General features: G+C 36.7%; 1 long non-coding RNA gene across 2 annotated transcripts in view; it reads right to left on the bottom strand.

Annotated features, from left to right (window-relative positions):
- LOC128700177 (uncharacterized) overlaps window positions 1-4931 on the bottom strand; it is a 47890-nt gene extending 42959 nt beyond the window's left edge. For both annotated transcript variants that reach the window (XR_008408731.2, XR_008408732.2), the window contains exon 1: window positions 4565-4931. This is a non-coding gene — a long non-coding RNA (uncharacterized lncRNA). The remainder of the gene's footprint in view (window positions 1-4564) is intronic.
- Between the last annotated feature and the right edge of the window lie 840 nt (window positions 4932-5771).

The following is a 5771-nucleotide window of genomic DNA, read 5'->3' as shown; positions in this document are numbered from 1 at the left end:
TTTGTTTCAGGTTTATGGTGGAGTACGAATGTATATCACAGTTAGCCCTGTGCTACACTCTGTTTTCTCTAATATAAGCCCCCAAGACAGGGATAGGAGAATGGTATTTGTATACCATATCCTCTTCATACCTCCGTCGAACTGCTCGGTGTTATGCCAATTATTATTCATTCTGGAGTATTTAACATGTTTTATGTTATTTATATTGTTTCTTATGTCATATTAGATCAATTGTGATAGGCAAATAAGCTGTACTGTTGATATTAGCGTAATAATAAAGCATATTCTCCTGCTTCATGAGACTGAGCTCATGGCAACCGACAGTGGCTTCAAAGCCACCTTATCTTTAACCCTTTGACTGTCACGGCCGTATATATACGTCTTACGAGGTACCGTGTTTGACGTATATATACTCATAAATTCTAGCGGCTTCAAATCATAGAGGAGAAAGCTGGTAGGCCCACATGTGAGAGAATGGGTCTGTGTGGTCAGTGTGCACCATATAAAAAAAATCCAGGAGCACGCAGTGCATAATGAGAAAAAAAAATCTCCGACCGTTTTTTTAATTAAAATGCCGACTTTGTGGTCTATTTTTGTATAGTATTTATGGTTGTATTCTTGTTTTCTTGGTCTCATTTGATAGAATGGAAATTATTTTATAGAAATAGAGGTAATTTTGATTGATTTTACTATAAAAAGAAGCTGAAAATGGAGCTCAAAGTAGGGGAAATGTTTAATTTTTGCCAATTTTCAAAAGTAAACAAATGATGTCATTGTCCAATACATGTCCAACTAGCCATTCTAATATGCAGTCATGAATGGGTTGATGTTATTTATACAATTATTACAGTATTGCAGCAGTCTGCATAATAGTAAATCTTCTATTTTTTGTTTGAATAAAAATTCAAAATAGAAAGCAAGAGTAATATCAGAGGGGCCTGGAGACATGAGTGATGAACAAAGAAAATGTTATTTTTAGAGCCAGGAATGTCTACATTGTTCATTCTGGACCTTATTTTGAAATTGTCATATTTTTTTAATTTTCGTAAAATTGGCGAAATTGCAAATTTCTGACCACGTTATTGGGTAGTTGAAATTGGCAAATGGGCAGTTTCTTGTACTCAATTGATAGAAAAAAATGGAGTTCTAAAGAAATAGCTATGAATTTGGTCGACTGAAACAATGGAATTAGTCGAAAATAGGGCTCAAAGTGGGCGAAATCGCCGATTTGTAAATATCACCGAGGTCGCTAACTTCGCGAGAGCGTAATTCTGTCAGTTTTCCATCAAATTTCGTTTTTTTGGTATCATTACAATCGGAAAAAGATTCTCTATCATTTCATAAGAAAAAATAGTTTTTTTTTTTTTTAAATTTTGCGACACCAGGAAACACCTCAGGATTGGGGGTTGCGGCAATCAAGGGGTTAATGGATAATGTACTGTGTCAGTGCTTTACACAACGACAAGCATTTCTTTTATTCATTGGAACCATGGCTAGGGCTAAAAGTAAGCAGGTTAAAACAATAAATGGAGAAAAAGAAATTGGAATGACTTATGCAGCAAGTACCGCCACCAAACAGTACCAACAGGTTGGTGTGGCGACCCTGGAAATTTGAAATTATGCTAGCCAAAATTAGTGCCGAATAACTGAAGGAACCGAATAACTGATTGCCAGATTTGTGATGGCGGACCTGTATTATTATTAATTCATGAATAAGATGATTCACCCTTAGGTCTGCAAATAACTAGTAAGAGTAAGACCGACATAGAAAATAATCAAAGAGAATTCTTAACTATAACATACCAAGTAGGCAGTGTTCTAGACTAGTAATAACGCACAGATGGCAAAAAGAGCGCATTAATATGAGTAAGTTGACAAGCAAGTAGTAAAGTAAGAAATTATAACTTAAGTTATTGGAGAGAGTAGAGTACCATATGGAATCAATAGGTGCCGAGGCAATTCATAGCCATCTTGATAGGTATAAATTGATAAGTGAATCTCAACACAGTTTTACTAAGGGGCATTCCTGTCTTACGAATTTACTATCTTTTTTCGGTAAGGTGTTTGAGGAGGTAGATCGTGGTAATGAATATGATATTGTGTATATAGACTTCAGTAAAACTTTTGAAAGAGTTCCACATCAGAGACTTTTGAGGAAACTTAAGGCACACGGAATAGGAGGAGAAATTTTTTCCAGGGTAGAGGCGTGGTTGACAAATAGGCAGCAAAGAGTTTGCATAAATGGGGAGAAATCAGAATGGGGGCACGTCACAAGCAGTGTTCCACAGGGGTCAGTGTTGGGCCCCTTGTTGTTCACAATTTACATAAACGATATAGATAAGGGAATAAATAGTGACATAAGTAAATTTGCTGACACCAAAATAGGCTGTCCAATTCAATCTATTGAGGACATTAGTGCACTCCAGGATGATTTGATTAGACTGATGCAGTGGTCAGAGAAGTGACAGATGCAGTTTAATATAGACAAATGCAAAGTGCTAAATGTTGGATAGGACAATAACCATGCCACTTATAAACTGAATAGTGTAGATCTTAATACTGGTTAGCAGTAATCTGAAACCAAGACAACAGTGCATAAGTGTTCACAATAATGCTAACAGAATCCTTGGCTTCATATCAAGAAGTATAAATAATAGAAGTCCTCAGGTTGTTCTTCAACTCTATATATCCTTGGTTAGGCCTCATTTAGATTATGCTGCACAGTTCTGGTCACCATATTACAGAATGGATATAAATGCACTGGAAAATGTACAGAGAAGGATGACAAAGTTGATCCCATGTATCAGAAATCTTCCCTATGAGGATAGGCTGAGGGCCCTGAATCTGCACTCTCTAGAAAGGCGTAGAATTAGGGGGGATATGATTGAGGTGTATAAATGGAAAACAGGAATAAATAAAGGAGATGCAAACAGCGTGCTGAAAATATCCAGCCAAGACAGGACTTGCAGCAATGATTTCAAGTTGGAAGAGTTCAGATTCAGGAAGGACATAGGAAAACACTGGTTTGGTAATAGAGTTGTGGATGAGTGGAACAAACTCCTGAGTACTGTCATAGAAGGTAAGACCTTGTGTAGCTTTAAAAATAGGTTGGATAAATACATGAGTGGGTGAGGTTTGGTGCTGTGCTCTTTCCTTAAGTGGAAGTGACCTGACTAGGTGGTCATTGTTCTAGGCCAGGGGGTGGCATGGACCTGCTTCGCATGGGTCAGTAGGCCTGTTGCAGTGTTCCTTCTTTCTTATGTTCTTATATAACAGAAGGGAAGAGTGGAGTGTAGGAGTACCAGATATTACAGATTCAAGAGTGGGGTGCATAAGTACCAGATATTACAGATTCAAGAGTGGGGTGCATAAGTACCAGATATTACAGATTCAAGAGTGGGGTGTAGAGGTACCAGACATTACAGATTAAGAGTGGATTGTAGTACCAGATATTACATATTCAAGAATAGAATATAGGAGTACCAGAAAGAACAAAAAGGCACAATACTGTGATTGGAACAATACACAAACAACCCTCACATAGGAGGGAGGAGCTTTTGATGACTTTGTACATGGTCCAAGTCGGACTGAAACGTCGTTGTAAGTTCCACACTCCCCTATGTGCAGATTGTTTGTGTAGGAGCACCAGATATTACAGATTCATGAATGGGGTGTAGGGACACAAGCAAGACTGAGGACCTATAAAGCTACAATGAATCAACCAACCTGCAAAATAAAGGAATTATCACAATAGAAAATTATAAATCATTAAGGACATCCTTAATCTTAGAAACTACTAAAAGATAAAGATAAAATGTACAAGTACATAATTAACATTGCTGTAGATACTGTACGTCATTTCTCCAGTTTGCAAACTTAATTTGCTGTTACTGTACATAGAGAAGACAGATCTTTATAAACTAATACTAATTACATAAAAAGTGCACAAAACAATTTGATAGTAGCTACTATTCTTAGATAACTAAGCACTACAACTGTTTTTACATGTAACTGGATAAAGTTTAAAATATGTTATAAAAGAAGACCTGAGGGACAAAATTCTTTCAAATCAAAATATTTGGGGAACAAAATATAATAAATATTAATAAAAATTTTTGAGAAATAAATATGAAACAGAATCTTGGTTACACTTAGATTCAATGTATTGTACATAAATCAGAAAATAATTAAAGGGCACATTAGCTTCTCAGAATAATTGCTGGAGGTTCACATAATAAAATACAAGTGTGGGCCTCCTATTCACTCACTGAGTACCAGATTAATAAATCAAATATCCAAATAGCATACAAAATACTTTTTATGACTGTTGGAATGTCAGTAAAGTTTACCTATGATTTGAAAACAAATACAGGAGACTGTCAATTAACATGTGATTTATTAACACTCTCTCTCAACACTAAAAAATTGTGGCATATTGCTGTATTTATCATTTAGCACTGAATAAATTTAAGGCAAACTATCTAAAGTGCAGTAAATAAAGGCTAATCTCTGATAATTTCATTTTAACTACATATTACTATGCCTTTAGCAATCATTTACTTACCTCAGTGTATTTATTCAAATGTCAAGTATGTTATTGATTGATAATAAAGTGTGAAAGATACACTAATTAAAATGAAGTAAAGGGATAATTTTGTGACATCACCATGATAATATCTGTGATTGAAGTCATAGAGTCACCACAGTATACACTGTTTATATATCAATTATTTATCACCATGGGAGTAACAGGTATGATAAACAGGTGAGATAATTTCAGCTATTTCCTGCATACCAATCAACTCATGCATTTTTTTTTTATATCTAACACACCGGCTGCCTCCCAATGAGGTAGGGTGACCCAAAAAAGGAAGAAACACCTTGACCATCACTCACCCTATCATTGTCTTGCCAGAGGTGCACCTGCCTTCCTGCTGCCTTTCTTCCAAGTAATCCTATTTTGTTCCATCATCTCTAAATATCCAAACCACCTGGATAATACTAAAAGTATTATCCAGACCTCTGGATAATACTTTTAGTAACCCCCACACCTCCTCCTAATTTCTAAACTATGAATTCTCTGCATAATATTCACACTGCACATTGCTCTTAGACACAACACCTTTACTGTCTCCAGTCTCCTCCTTAATGCAACATTCAAAACTCATGCTTCACATACTCTGATACATTCCCTTTTTACCTCCAGGTATAACATTCTTTGTCTTCACACTCAACTTTTTTCCCCTCATCAATTCTACGGTTCACTTCATCTTTCATGGACCTGTCAGCTGACAAATCCACTCCCAAATACATGAACACACACACACGCGTGCACACACACACACACACACACACACACACACACACACACACACACACACACACACACACACACACACACACACACACACACTCACACACTCACTCACACACTCACTCACACACTCACTCACACACTCACTTACACACTCACTCACACACTCACTCACTCACTCACACTCACACTCTTCCAAATTCATCCACCAACCTCTGCAACTTCTCTTCAGAATCTCCCAAAAGTAAAATGTCATCAGCAAAAATTGACTGCAACAACTCCTACTATACATTAAATTCTTTATCTTTCAACCAAACACTTCTCCCCAACATCCTAGCATTCTTTTACAACCCCATCTATAAACCTTGTAAACAATGTGACATCATGCATCCGTTTATGGCTTACTTTTACCGGAAAACAATTTCCCTCCTCTCCTACATACCCTAGCCTAAGCCTC

Source organism: Cherax quadricarinatus, chromosome 20 (genome assembly GCF_038502225.1).
Source record: "Cherax quadricarinatus isolate ZL_2023a chromosome 20, ASM3850222v1, whole genome shotgun sequence".
NCBI classification, from domain to species: domain Eukaryota; kingdom Metazoa; phylum Arthropoda; class Malacostraca; order Decapoda; family Parastacidae; genus Cherax; species Cherax quadricarinatus.
Note: the sequence above shows the minus strand (reverse complement) of the source record. Positions and strands in the feature narration are given on the sequence as shown.